Source organism: Athene cunicularia (assembly GCF_003259725.1).
Source record: "Athene cunicularia isolate RWA chromosome 4 unlocalized genomic scaffold, athCun1 chr4_part1, whole genome shotgun sequence".
NCBI lineage: Eukaryota > Metazoa > Chordata > Aves > Strigiformes > Strigidae > Athene > Athene cunicularia.
The window spans coordinates 6829904-6845835 of record NW_020799098.1 but is presented as its reverse complement, the minus strand read 5'-3'; the positions used below and the strand labels follow the sequence as shown (position 1 = coordinate 6845835).

General features: G+C 38.7%; 1 protein-coding gene across 3 annotated transcripts in view; it reads left to right on the top strand.

Annotated features, from left to right (window-relative positions):
* The window catches only part of CTBP1 (C-terminal binding protein 1), a 237980-nt gene that overhangs the window by 166837 nt on the left and 55211 nt on the right, over positions 1-15932 (top strand). The gene's annotated exons all lie outside the window — the stretch shown is intronic.

The following is a 15932-nucleotide window of genomic DNA, read 5'->3' as shown; positions in this document are numbered from 1 at the left end:
TTTTTTTTTTTTTTTTTTTTTTTTTTAATAAAACGTGGTAGCAAATGCATTTATGGATTGCTGCTGGTTTTTAAGGTAACACGAATAATATGCATGGGATGATGTTACAGATATGCCTCCAGAATTGCTTGGCATAAATTATCATGTTAATCTGAAGGTGATTTTTTTTTTTTTTTCCTTCCCCCAGACATAGGGAGACAGGATGTCGATTCTGTTTATAAACATTATAATTTTGTAAGCAAATTATACCAAAGGAAGGGTACAAAGGAGAGAATAAGCCTGTTTACCGTGTAGATATGAGTCAGTCTGCTGTGCTGCTTTGTTTTCCTCTAAAAAATTAAATTCAGAAGTCAGGATTTCAGTCACAGTACCAATCTGGACGGAATAATGGTAGGAAGCACTGTTACCAGCGGCAGTTTTCAAAATTTCACCTGTTGTAACTTAAATTAAACAATTTATCGTCACCTTATATTTTAATAACTGTTGTCCTTATCGGGAAGAATGTTTGCTTTTAGGCCGTGATGGAGCAGCTAAAGATAATCATCCCTTTAGCCTCACTGAAAATAATGAGGCCTAATAAACTGAAGTGAATGTGTACTTTTTTCCCGGAGAATTAAAATTAACTATTATGTTTGCGATGTACATACATGTTTCAAATGTATCGCACTGATTCCTTCTCCTGGATCTTAGAAGATGTAAATATTCTTATTTAGCATTCAAGCCCCTTGGCAAGTACCCTGATGCCTTTATTAAAATATTTTAAATCTCATTATGGTATCCCACTAGGAAGGCAACAAGAAAATGCTAGGAAAAATAAAATACATGTAAATCATTTCAGTTGTAGATTGAAATCCCATTGGGTAACGCTTTAAAAAAATCTATATCTTTATAAACAAAAAGGGTTTAAAAGCTCCCTATAAAGTAGGACTATGCTAGTAGAAAGATAATTGTCCAGTGCATCTCTTTGTTCTGTGTTCTTATCTCTTTTATCTATTTTTAGCGGTGTGTTGGTGAAGCAAGCATGTAAAATTAGCAGTCTGAACTGCTAACTTTAGTATATTTTATAATGTTGCACTTTATTGACCCCCAAAGGCAGCAAGACTTCAATATTGGAATTCCTTAGTGTTTGACAAATAATATACTATTTGGTTTGTTATTATGTCAACTATCCCGAGAGTAGTAAGCTAGTGACAAAATGTTTTGTCCACTTGCAATTCACTAGTGTATTTCAGACCAAAATGTAACAAACAACCCTCTGCCCCCCGCCTGCCACAGTTTCCCAGTCTGAACAAGAGATAGATGTTTGTGGGGTGCCTGCGATTCAGAAGCAGATGGGAGAAATTGAAAGAGTTAAACTGTTCTTCATTTTTGTCATTGTTAATGCAAAATAATACTTGGGACGTGAATAGAGTTTCTCTGTGGTTGTTTGATGGCATTGAGGGCATAAATTGGTGCAGAGTCAGTGGTGTGTTCCTTGTCCTGTAAACACCCACACCCCCCAAATAATTTATATCCACTATTTCTCCATCAAGAGATGTGTTATTTCATTACTGAAGTGGCCAATAAAATAGTAATAATCCTGAGACCTGCTGTAGTCATGCTCAGTAGAGGAGTTTAGTCAATGAAACTGCTATTTTGAAATGAAACTGCTACAGTCACCTTTGTGAATTTTTCAGTTCAGTGTTGTCATATGTAGTTAAGGAGTAGCTGGAGCATGCAGCTTTTGAGCACACAGTATGCTACGTGTAAAAAGCTCATCATCGTAAATATTGTATGCGCTATGATACTTTATCATAATGTGGAGTTCCTGATAGCATGGCAAAACAAATTACAAGTGCCCTTACATTTGTCAGTTTGGTTAGCTCTTGACTTGTCCTTCTGTATCATAAAGATAAATAGCATCTGCCCTTTGTTAAAAATGTGTGATTCTTCAATTTACTAATCTCTCTTTTTCTAAGAGTTAGTGTTTTATTTACAATGTAAACAGAGCGGTCACAGTACTTAGCTGAAAGTGTGATCTGAGAGATTAGGATTGGTCTGGATACTGTGAAGTGTTATCATAGAGATACAGTAGCGCGCTTGCCAACATTTTGAAAGGTGAAGTCAATCCCTCCTTATCAAAGAACATCTTCCGCAGATTGGTGACTGGGCTGGGTAGTCCCTTTTGGGGAGAAAACTGACATTGCTCCAAAGTACCTGTTTACTTGAATACCATTAAGAATGGAGGGGGGAAGCAGCAAAACATCTTATTTTACAAGAAAATAGTTTGAACAGTAGGTGTATGGAAGGGTACAGATTTAAATGTCTTTACTTAAAAGAGGCTGGGAAGCAACGTGATCTTTAACTCGCTTATGTGAAATACAACACTACAATTGCTCATTGCCATTTTGCCCTTCCTTACCTACCATGCATTTGTAATAACTGTGTTTCTTGAAGCTCATCTGGAGAAGTTGGTGACTTGTGTGTTAGAGACCTGCCTTTAAGAGTAATATTTAGGTTTTCACCTCCCAAGCCAGCTGGGAACATTGATGAGGTGATACTCTCCAGCATGTGTCAAGCTTTCAAATCCCACAGCAGTTGGCAGTATGGCAACACAGCAGCCTCATCTGAGGCTCCCTAACCTTCTGGCCCCATAATTATTTATTTAGTGGGAGAGTAGAGATGGAGTTACACTTTTAATACGTGTCCTAAAATTTAAGGTGAGGATAAAAGTTGTAGTACATAGCCCTTTAGCCTTAGTTCCTCTGCTACACGTGTTTTCTCGCTCCCAGGCAGTGTAGCAACGGATATACAGTTTAGGAAGTCAGAAGTTCCCAGCTGTTTTTGGGTCTTTCTCCCCTGCTGCCTTGAGAGAAAAGATGATGATTCATTTTAATCTATGTGTTGGTTGGGAAGAGATAGCAAACATGCATTACAGATAAATCTAAAATTAACATTTCCTGCCGAAATATAACCCTTTGCTCCCTCACTGGGATTCCTCTGGGAGAAAGGGCAAGTGCAGCAGCCTTTCCAGTTGTGGTGGATGTTTTAGGATCTCTGAGCTGTGATTCCAATAGGATCTTTTCCAAGGCACAGTAATCCTCGGCCTGTCTCCCCAAATGATTAACATACTCAGAAGTGTTTTGGGCATCTGGCAGCATCAAAGCATTGTCTGTCTGAAACTGATGTATGACCTTATGTGGTGGTATTGCAGGGAGGGGGAAGCAGAGTGTCTCAAATTGTTTATGATGTGAAGAAGGGTGCTGTGAGTCCCTGGATTAGAATTTTTTAGGTGCTTATGGGGCCCTATCCTTTGATGTTCAGCTTTGGTTTGATAGTTGAAATGAGTAAAAACTTCAAATTGGTTTTGAACCTGGCCAGAGGCCTATCCGGTTCCTCGAGCAATATGGGATGGTCCCTGGGTTGCCTGGTAGCTGCTATCTGTGGCCATGTCAGGGACAGGGAGTGTCTGGAGTAGAGTGGGCCTCAGCCACACCCTCGGGCTCTGCCTGCCGCCAGCACCAGTGCCCAGAGCTGCTACTGCTGCTCCCTTGGCTGGCAGAGCTGGAGCTACACAAACCTCCATGGGTGCTGCAAACGTCAAAGTAATGAAATCATAATTAAAAAAAAAAAAAAAAAGCTTACAGGGTAAAATTAAATTCCAAATAAAAAGAAATCACTCAAAAGAAACCTCTCCTGAAAAATATCTATATATTAGATGAGTAGGTTAATTATTTTTTGATGTGCAAAACATAACATGTTTGTTTGCTACAACAGAGCAAGAATTTAATTTTTGAGGAAGATGATTGTAAATTAACTTGTCTCTTTTATGAAATATTTTTTCATCCCAAACATATCATGTTTCCTGTATTATTACTCCATTTACTAATTATCCAGTTTGTGTCTAATCAACATAATTGAAAATTGACATTGTTTGATTTTCTTTTTCTTTTAACTAAATGTTGCTGATGCTATAGCATGTTTTATGTTGGTATTTAATTTGGACAACCGTTGTTCATCTCTGCATTTTCATCTTTTATTATACCCGCCTTTTTCAAGGGGCTTTTGGAGGACCTTCCTTGTAGTGTACCTGCCAGGGTAGTCAGCCAGAAGGGATTCTCTGCAGAAAGCAGAAAAAGCTGGCTTCAGGCCTGGGGACAATTGTTCAGAGTAATTGTGAAGTTGAGGTTGGGGTTTGGTGTTTTTTTTATTAGAAAGCTTTTTATTTCTCTTACATATGTAGCTTCAGTATTAAACACGAGGAGATGTGATTATGTAATTTCACTTTACATTAGTTATTTTAAGGCGTATTTTAATAGTTCTATTTACAGGTCAGTGGATGTTCCTTATCTGCGTCCAAATCACTTTCAGTGAGTTGTGTCACCACCAACAAAATTGCATAAGTCTTTCTGACCCTGTATGTGTGCCAGAACTCAGCACATTACCCCTCACCCCCTTTTCATCTTTTTAGGGGAGCTCTGATGCCAACTCACAAGAAAAGCAGAGAAACGTTTCTTACCTGACATGAGTCACAATTCCAAATTCATGTATGCAGTCCAAATTTGTTACTGTTGGATGTGCACTGTCTTCCTGAACAGCCCTAATATTTTTGATAGATTCCATCTTCTGCTGCCATACATGGACATCCCTGTGAAACGAGTGGTGAGAGGCCCGTCCAGTGGGGTATGCTGGGAGCTTCACAATTATTTCTCACACTACCATGCAGAACATGACAAAAGCGTAACTGGTTTGCTGCCTTCTAAAGCAGGTGTTGCTTTTGCCACCTTCTGTGCTTGGTTGATGCGTGACCTTCAAAAGCGAGAAACATCTCTAGTTGGGAAACCATGACAGGCAGCCCAGTGTTATGTACGTTTACCTAAGCCTGTCTTGCTCTTGTGCAGAAGGGATATAGGCCCTTATCCACAGTCAGAGCAGAGTCTAACCACCAGTGTAAAAGATAGTGGTTTAGGAAAGCTGACTTCTCGGGGCAGCAAAAGAGAGTGGTCCTGCTTTCTATTTTGCTCATGTTGGAGCCTCTGAAAGCCAGGCTGACTGCTGTTGCCGCTGCCATGTGGTGGATTGTTCCTCTCTCCTGCCCTCCAAATATCATCAATAGGAATTAGCCCACGGCTGCTGCCTATGATGGCAGGAATGGCAAATCCAACTCTCCAAGGCTCTCCCAGCTGTATTCCTTTCCTATGGCAGGAGCACAGGCCGTGTACCATAAAGCCCTGTACCTGGCCGGGCAGGGGAATGGCCAGCGTGCTGTCCTGCATCGTGCTCTGCCAGTGCACTGGCAAGTCAGAGCTCAGAAGGCGGCCAGGAGAGAAGCAGCACTGCAGAGTAGTTTCATCATCTTTACTATTTTTTTTTTTTTTTTTTTTTTTTTCTTCGCTCTGCAGAATGTCATCGTAGCCCCTGGGTGAGTCAGAAGTTGGGAGAATGAGCCAGAAAGGAGCTGTACTAAGATGTGTACTCTCCAGTCAGATTGGGCTGATCCGCAGGAGGATTTGCAGGAAGGGAGTGCTGCCCCAGGCAGCTTTTAGTCATACGGATAATCGGCAAGAGGTGCTGCTGGGGGCTCACAGACAGTAATGTCTTTGCCATTGGTGCAGATCCCAGTATCTTTTAATTTATGATTGCAGAATTTCTTTTGGCATTTGTGGGGTTTTTACCTGAATGTGGATTTCCAGAATTAGCTCTCTATTTTAAACCAAACAGTCCAAAATTACCATTGCTTCTTGCAGATTTGCAGCATGGCACTCTCAATCCCATGAAGAAAATGTATGGCTTAGCAGAAACAGTGGTGTGGAGCACTTCATCAAAATTCCCAGATGAGTCAAATTTCATTAGGTGGTTGCAGCCAGTTTGTCTCTTGCTGAGTATGTAGCTTTAGTCTTTGCAGAGTCATGCAGGACAAAAGTGTTGAGCAGAGATAACCACAAGCCAGTCTCCAAACTCTTAAACTGATACTTAAATATTTTTTCTCTTTAATGTGTTGTACCAGATATGTTAAACTGTTTATTTTCAACCAGATAATGAGCGTTTTCACATTTGTGGTCTACCAACCATCTTAATGTGTGTCTAGTGCTTCGCTGAGTAGTATTAATGTGTATCACAACCCTTCTCACGTTGTTGATTTTCCCATTCATATAATCAGCATTACTGAGAAGTGATCTTCAGTAATTTGGTGTTGCATGTGCATGTTCCTATGCTGACTGGAACTGGCTAGCTAAGTCTTTCTCTATCTTAATATACGAGTGCTTGACTACGAAAGGTTAAGCTACAGACCAAAGCCACTGGAGCATTTTATTTTTGTCCTCACCAAATTCCCTCCTGCATGCCAAAAGTCTATCTCTGCTAGTTGTGCTCCTTTCCTAGGCTGCCTGTGCCAGGATCAGTCTTTCCATTCTGCTACCATTCATTTTGGTTTGTTTGCTTTAGCTTTCAAGGATCCTTTAAGATGAAAAAATGCCATATCAATTTTCAGTACCTCTATAAACCAGTTACTTACACCTAAAGGACTTATTACCTTCACGTCAATCGAGATTTGTAGTTAATGCTGCAGTCGCTTTATTCCTTGCTTCTGTCAAATTTTTCAGCTCCTGTCAAAGCCGATTTGAACTGTGTTGAATTTGCAGATAGTTCTTAATGTGGAATCTTTTCTTGTTATCGTAAACCTAAAGCAGCTTCCTACATCTGCTCTGCTTGAGATTTGTGGTCAGCAGTTTAGCCACCAAGCAACTACTCCTTTGTGAACTTTCAACTCAGCACAACCAGAGAGCAGACTTTTATTTTTTATTTTTACAAGCAAAAGCAACATCTAAGAAAATAACCTTTTATCTGTGTAGAGCTGGACATATTTTAGCCACGCCAGTCTAGATAAAAAGAATGTCTTGCATTTTTTAAAAGCTTGTGGGAGGAGGCTCACAATAGAGGCTCCATTGTACTGTTAGTACTGAGCGTACAGGAAATCACAAATTAGCTATGACGAGAGTATTGCAGGGGAGTTTTAAGTTTACTTAATTCCAGTAGTATTGTATGATTTTGAAAGGGTTTCACAACACATTGCCTTTCAGGTTTGGTTGTGTATGTTGTTTGTGTTTGGCAGTCCTCTGTTCAAGACTTTCTCTTACCATGTCTTTGTTCCAAAGGTTTCATGTTTTGAATCCTTGAATCCAGATGACTTTCCTTCTTACTGTAAATACAGAGGCATACGAATACACTTGGTATTTATCTCATGACCACCCTGCAGCCATCTAAAATTTAAATCTAGCATTATGTATTCAGCAGTGAAAGCTATCTCCTTAGAGCAAGCAATAAAAAAGGATTTTAAGTGGGAATTTGGAGAACTGTAAGCTGTAGGCACAACTTTTCCTTTCCTTAGACGATTTTGATCCTGCAGGAGGTTGAGTTACTCAGCTTCCAGTTGATATCAAGAGGAATTGGAGTGGGGTTACAAATCCTTAGGATTCTGGTGGCATCCTACATAACTAAGCCCAAGTTATTACAGGATAACCCTTTTGTTAAAATTTTGTCTAAAGATTGATTTGGCTCTGTACCTGCAGCTGAGGAGCAAGTTCTGTCACTCAGTTGAAAGAACCAGGATTATGAGGACTCTCCAAAATCATGACTTTTTTTTTTTAGTCCTGTGAATAAAGAAATGGCGAACAGTATATTGCATTGAACTGGTAATTTAGAATGTGAAGTACTGTGAATGTTACAAGTTTGCGTTTCTTTTCACATCTTGGCTAGCTTCTTCCCTCTGGACTTGTTTTTAAGCCTGTTAAATTATGTTAGTGATTTTTCTGAGCTTTGCGGCTTTGTTTTCAAAAAAATACATTAAAAAAATTGTTTAAAAATACATAAATAGAAAATACTTTCTTATACCCACAAAAAGTCAAAAGAAAAAAAAAACAAAACAGGGAATTGAAAATAAAGTTTGGTTTGTTTTTTACTGTCTTGGGGATAGTATCTTATAGAAATGATGAACTTTTTGAAGTGCGGTTTACACAATTCTAGCAGCTATTGAAATGCCCTAAAGATTTATTGGCAGAAGAGGATTTTTTTTTTTGTGCAGGAAAAAAAGGATCTCAAAAGTTACGTAATTCTTTCTCAGATTTTCAAAGAGAATTAGTAAAAATTAGTTTTTGTTTTAAAGATTAGTTCCTAAAAGAACATTAAACGGTGATTATTTTTATAAATAGTAAATATCCTTGTCTACTATATCGGAAATTTATTTGATCACAGAAGTGCATAGTGAAAGAAGCAGTCCATAAATAAGCCATATGATATCTAGGAAGATGCTTACATTTAATTAAGTACAATTCTCAATAAAGTTAATTAAGCAAATGCAAGCCTGTTTGAACTCATGTTTAAGAATAAACCAGACTTATTTCACATTTGCATTAAGATACTTAGCAATCAGCAAAACCAAGTCAAAATGTGGTACTTTGCAATGACTTTATATTGGGCATTTGTGTTGTAGTTTATAAGCGTACTTGAGTGTAAATACAAGGTTTTTTGTGTTGGATTCGTGCTAGTCTATAAAAGGAACTTCACTGAAGCACCTGTGTTAGGAAATGAATGTCCTACATGAGAACTCAATCACCTTATTGAAGTTCTCTTTTTTTTTCTTTTTTTTTTTTTTTTTCGTTATACAGGAAGTTTCTCATTACTAAAATCTTAGGTAAGTACTGAACTAAATTGAAGTGCAGGGTAGCTGACTTTCAGGGCAGATTTGGTCTAATTATTGACATGAGAATTGAAAGACGGTGAGGAGCAGAGATGGCAGTGTTAGCAGATGTCCTGAGCAGCGGTGGAATGAACAGATGGCCTTGGTGGTCCTCTCACACTGGCAAGTAGCCTCAGGAGTGACCTGGCATAATTCACTTGGTTTTTCTGTGCCCAGACCCACCATGCATTGAGTACAGGTAGTGGTTGGTGGAGAGGTTACCTGGGAAAGCACTCTGGGATCCACTGGAAAAGGCACCAGATTAGAGTAGGATTCTGTAGATAATCGTGCTCTGAGTAGGTTCTTGGTAGATCTTGTTTATGTCCTGTTTTATCACAGAGAAATGGTTTGGGAGGCAGTGTGCTTTCAGTTGTGAACTGAAATAAGGTGAATGTACTTAATAAAAAGACAACCTGTGGCTTGACTGAACATGACATACAAAACATTCTGCTGCAATTGAAAGACTTTTTTCAAATTAAAAATGTACTTTCCACCATTAAAGCTCTTCCTCTTTAAAGAGAAAAAAAGCCTCTCCTCTATATTTGAATCAGGAAGTTGTATTTCACCGATCAGCTTGACGGGACATGCATGCAAACAAACCAGCAAAATGCTGGTAAGTGATGAGGTTGCAGCTCCATGTGCTGTGCACCGAAATATGGTGATGTCACGCTAGCACAGAGTACTCCTGCTGAGATAGGAAGGCTTGGAGCAGAGACATGATTCTGAGCTATTTTTATTTAGCAGTTGAACTTTGGAAGAGAAGAAGTAAGGGATAATTTCTTTCAGTTTGAGTTTGCACATTGTACAACTATTAAAAACTTCAAGACGACTGTTAAGTAAAGACAGCTACTTGAAGTGCCAGATGGAAAAGAGCAAGAAAAATGCCTTCTGTTTAAAACAGAAAAGGGATTTTTGCTCGTTTTGGTGTGGGGTCTTCTTCAGTCCATACAGTTGCTGTGCTTGGTGCTCTCCAGTTCTGTTTAATATTTTTATCAGTGATCTGGATGAGGGGATTGAATTGCACCCTCAGTAAGATTGCAGATGACACCAAGTTAGGTGGGAGTGTTGATTATCCTGAGGGCAGAAAGGCTCTACAGAGGGATCTGGACAGGCTGGATCGATAGGCCAAGGCCAACTGTATGAGCTTCAGCAGGCCTCAGTGCTGGGTCCTGCACTAGGGTCACAACAACCCCCATGCAATGTTACAAGCCTGGGAAACAGCGGTTGGAAAGCTGCTGGCAGAAAAGGACTTGGGAGTGTTGCGGTCAGCAGCTGGCTGGATATGAACTGGCAGTGTGCCCAGGTGGCCAAGAAGGCCAGTAGCATCCTGACTTATATCAGAAACAGTGTGACCAACAGGACTAGGGAAGGGATTGTCCCCCTGCACTCGGCACTGGTGAGGCCACACCTCGATTACTGTGTTCAGTTTTGGGCCCCTCACTACAAGACAGACACTGAGGTGCTGGAGCATGTCCAAAGGAGAATGACAAAGCTGGTGAAAGGTCTAGAGCACAAGTCTTATGAGGAGAAGTTGAGGGGTGTTTAGCCTGGAGAAAAGGAGGCTGAGGGGAGACCTTACTGCTCTCTACAACTCCCTGAAAGGAGATTCTAGTGAGGTGGGTGTTGGTCTCTTTTCCCAAGTAACAAGCAATAGGACAAGAGGAAACAGACTCAGGTTGAACCAGGGAGGGTTTAGACTGGATATTAGGAAAGATTTTTTTTTCACCGAAAGGGTTGTCAAGCATTGAAACAGTCTGCCCCGGGGAAGTGGTTGAGTCACCATCCCTGGAGGTAATTAAAGAACATTTAGATGTGGCACTTACAGACATAGTTTTGCAGTGGACTTGGCAGTGGTAGGTTAACGGTTGGACTCGATGTTAAAGGGGTTCTCCAACCTAAATATTCTGTGATTGCATGTTGCAATTTTCAGTGTGGAGCCTATTTACATACTAGATGCATAACAAGATGCATTTCTCTCTTGTTAATTGTATGACAGAGTGCAGGCTTCAAACGGCATCTTTGTCACATGATACCAGGTCTGCATCGTAGCATCAGGCTGCGTTGCCGAAATTGGCAACGGCAATTTTAGTTTCTACTCTCATTGTCCAGTAAGAGCTCGCTCTTACGGACATTGCAAACATTTCTGCTATTCTAGAAATGCACTGGCTTTCTTAAAAGCTGTCGTGGTTTGTGAAATACGATACTAGCTGTTTGGTTTGGATGTGAGACCCCTTGATTCATTTTTTTGCAGAGTAGTCAATCTTATTACACCCATTTTCTATGGGTTTAGTTCAAGGCCTATGTTAGTTTATACATAACTTGGAATAATTGGAAAATGTGAAAAATGTGGAGTATTCTTCAGCTGGCTAAAATTTTAAAAGGACATTTTTTCCTGCCGGCATCTGGAATTCAGCCAGGTGAAAGTTAACATTCCCACAATACCTTTTCTGTGGGATAATGGGCAAGTTCAGGACAGCATTCTTTCTTTAATTTATATAAACAGACTGTGCTGGCCAAGGCTATGGGAGAAGTGTTGCTGAACATGAAATTGTTGCTGTTTGCCCTCCCAGTTGTTGCTCTGCTGACAATGATTTATTTTTTTCATTTCATTTCATTATTGTTCTTCTGTTTATATTTAAATAACATGGAGTCTTCTGCTCTGTTACCATTTAGGATATTGCTCAAGGCAATGCTGTATGAAAAAAATCAACGTGCTCTACCGATGATTTCATATGTGGTAGTGAAACAATGTAGCTAGTACAGTAACTTTCAGGAACTTCCAAAAAGTAGAAAGGTGTCTGTAGAACAGTAGTCTCCCACAATGGATGGAAAGAGGTGAAGGTCTGAGAAGCTGAACTGACCTTCCAGGTTCCTCAGCTTTACCACCTCTGGTCCTTCAAAACAGCAGGACTAAGCAGCCAGGGAAGCGAGGAGCTGGGTGTGCAGGTCCTGTCTGCTCTGTGGCTGGCAGGCAGCTTTCAGTTGCTGCTCCTGTTTTGAGTAGAGGTAATTTTTATAATTGATAGGAATTTATTGAAATACATTTTTTTTCCTGTCAGAATTCATTTCTTTGTACTTTCAGAGTTTCTGAACAGTTTACATACTGCAAAGGTTATTACAAAGTGCATAACTTTGATATATAGAGTTTCCTCAATTAGGAGTATTCAGTGTGTCTTAAGCATATATGCACAGATTTTTGGTTTGTGGGTTTTTTGTTGGTTTTATTTTAGGATCCTAAACAGGAATTTAGTGTGTACTGCCTCAGAGTAATAGTTTATACGTAAAGAACTCTGCAGAAATTGTGGCTTCCTCACCCAGATGAATTACTATTTTTCTATAGTAATTCAGTAATATAGTAAAAAACTATAGTAATGCTGGGTCAGTTAGCTGTGGCCAACCTTGGGGAAAGGTAGTCAGAAACATAAAGAATTTCAGAGATACTAAATATTTACAGGCATTTTGCATTGTGATAGAAACACTGTTCTTATTAAAAAATCATCTTATTGATTTACGAGCGTTTTGCTTAGGTCTTCTCTACCAGATTTTTTTTTTCCATTAAATGGCAGAGCTTTTCCTAGAAAAATGCATGTTTTTTTATTATCATGCTTGTTTAAAAGGGCAGCAAGCAACTGTCACATGTAAAAATTCAATTGTTAGTGAATTTTGAATTGATAGAGGAAGAAATTCTAGCAAAACCCTTAATCTTTCATGCTATCTGGATAAGCTGAAACGTGGCCATATAATTGTTCCCTGTCATCCACTGATGTCACTGAGGTCCCTACACAGACTGAAGCTAGTGAATGAACCTAAAAATCATTTTATGTAAGCTTTACATTTTCCTAAGCAGTGTGTAGGCCCATTATCATGTAATCTGTATGTTCACATAAATATGACATCAGTAGAATGGGTACAAGCACTTGTAATTTTCTGTTCTGTATTCATGCAGAGTGCAGCAAAACAGTAACATTAAAATGCACTAAAATGCATTAATGGTGGGATTTCCAGCTTCCAGTCCTGTGACCATAACTTTTCATCCATTTGAAACCTCTAATGACTTTTAATATTTTTTCAAGAACTAAATAGGAAGAAAAGTGCTGTTGCTTACTTATAAAATAAAGACATATTAAGAAACAGAAATTTATTGTTCTGTCTTCAGTCTGTATTTATTTAGTACATGGGTTTTATGGACCTTTTAATTGGAGGTTATTTATTTCCCTAAGTTCTCAAAAACAAATACCCAAATTGCTGGTTTTATTGCATGTAAATGGCAGTATCTTGGAACTGGCTATATACAGATCTGTATCATTCTTTTCAGTATTTCTAAGCTTCCTTGCTTAAAATAAGTCTGTTTTTTCTACATACGAATGCATACATGTGTGGACTCTATATGGCATTATTTCATGTATGAACATAGTTTTTGCAGAAGTACAGAAAGTGATAACATCTTTTTATCAGTTGTGAAGTTGAAATAGTTCATACACATACAAAATTTTAATTACAACAGATATGTATGTGCACGTGATTATGTGAGCCACTTGTGTTGCAGATGCGTATCTACTCATTCCTGATGTGCTTGATTTTGCCACTAACGCTCAAGTAGCGGACTGCCTTACTCTGCAAGCATCTCTGCTGACTGATTGCAGAACCCCTGCACAACTCGGTGTGAATAAGGAACAAAGCAAGACCTTTGATAAAGACAAAAAATAAAATCCTAATGAAAGATGTGCACTGAATAGTAACTTGTGCTTTCGTGTCTACCAACTGTGAAACCTCCATAAGAATTGCTACTATTGTACGAGTGTTCCCTCCTTCTTAATAGAGGTGTTCTGTATCCTGTTTTTCTTGTTGACTAGAGAGTGACAGCTTTTAGAAGTATTGTAATGATGAAGTGCCATTAGCTGTATACCATTCACATCTTAAATTGCATCCTTTATTGTGTTCTTTGCTATTCTTGTAAAATAGTTGGGTATGGTCAGGATCTTGATTTCCAGCACTTCTGCTTTCTTTTTATTGTTTTTTTTTTTTTTTTTTTTTTTTTTTTTTTTTTTTTCCCTTGAATTATGTGTATTTCTGTGATCAGTTGGCATGGAAACATGGCTCCTTTGTAGGCCAGTTGCTTTTAGCATTAATTTGCAGGTACTTGTTTTTGAATGTGAAAATGGAAACCATCTAGGTTCTTCATCGTTCCCCATCATTAATACGCATGCTTTCCGATGCAACATAAATTATCTTTCCTTCTGTCTTAGAGAGGAAAATGTACTCTTTAAAAAAAGAGGGGGAAAAAAATGCTGCATCATGTACACTGTATTAAGAAAACAGTACTTCGTATAAAAGTAATTTTTATACATATTAACTTGACAGAATAAATGAAACAAAGGCTTATGCCAAATCTTTGTTTAAGCCCTGAAAACATGTAACACTTCAGTAATGCAAAGTTGCATCACTCAGTTTCTTTTTATTAATGTGTTTATTGATGTTACCCTTCCTTTTTTTTTTTTTTATTTGAAGAGCACCCTTTTTTTCTTGTAGGGGTTTGCTGAATGTCACTTGAGAAAGGTTAGAGATCTGCTTTGATCAGTATTGGTGAAAGTGGGGGAATACTTTCATTGATACTTTGTGACTTTAGTGAAGTAGGCAGTTTCTGTAGTGGAGTTGGCAGTTTCTGAAATACAAAAGTGAACCTGTAGACTTTTATAATTACTGTAGCAATATTCATGGAGACGTGATGGTATGCTGCAGCACCTGCTTTGTGGAGGAAAACAAGTAGTGCTACTTCACATCATCATGAAGAATAGTTAGACTGTTAGTGTTTTTTCACATTTATAGAAATCTGAAGCTGTATCTGAATGCAGACTGGTTTAAGTACAGATAATTAAATATCTAATTTCAGAGTAGTCGCTTTCAAGTTTTTTAAGATGAGATTTAATCTTACTCTAATTCCTAATAGCTACAGGTCATTGTCTGAAGAGCTTTATATGAGATTGGATATGCAGAATAAAAATAAGCTTTGAGTTATTTTAGTTTGGCTTATACTTCTCCATCCCATTCCAGACTTCAAACACTTTGTTTCACTGGCCATTTCATAGGGAGCATGCAAAACAAAACAAATCCACTTGATACTGCTCATAACTCCGTTTCACATATTTAATAAACAGTTCATCTGGCCTATTTGGGTGTATTGCTGCACTGCTTGTTCTTCATTCCCTAATTAAAATGCATGCAGTTCAACTTAAAAAGCCTAAGTCTGTGCAGGATTTGACAAAATTCAATGAAGGAACTATAGATCTGCAGATTAGGAATGCACTCTTTGTGCCACTGGTCCTATTATATGAATTTCATGGTATTGCTTTGCAACTGTATTGCTCATTCCTTCTGACAGTTAAAAAAAAAAATATCAAAAAACAATACAAACCCCTATAGGAGTAAACCCCACATTTTCACATTTAATATTTTCTTTAAATAACATCAGTGGAAAAATAGTTTGCTTCATACCAAACCTATCTACCAAAACTGTTTAGACCCTTCTTGTAGCTACTTGCAAGTGGTTTTCTCAGAGGTTGAGAAAGAGTTTAGTACAGAAGATGAGGGGGTTTTGTCTTGCTTTCAGCAGTTTACAGATCTGATTTTTTACTAACTGACGCAACTGTGAAAAGAAGTTAGGCCGTGCCACTTCCTGTGTGACAGTATCTCATCATATACACAGAATAAAACCATTTCTCTGCCCTGCTGCCCCCACCCTCCCCCTCGCCCCTTTTCCTCCATTCTGTCACAAACAAATGGGTCTGTTAACAGAGAAGAGTGGAAAATAAATGGGTCCCACCCTTTTATAATCTTGGTGTACTTTTCAGAGTAACTGGAGACAAGATGTACTTCTGTGGCTGTTGTAAACTACTTTTCCCTTCCCCATCTTTCCTAGTCCAGCAAGGGCAGCAGTGAGACACTAGGGAGAAAATTAATTTACTTAATCCCCATACTGAATTGTAACTTTTCTGTCTTAGATTATCTCTTTTATGTTCTCTCTGGAACTAAATTTTCAGTAATCAGCACAGCCTCTTTCTACATATTTTTAGTTGTTTAACAGATTGTTGTCTGTGGCTGGTGTCCTGCAGCACTCACAACTCATTAGTTCTGACCCATGATAAATTTAAGTTCACACAGCCGCTGCCAGTTGTGTTCCTTTGTTTTGTGATAAGGTGGCCTCTAAAATTCAGGACAAAGC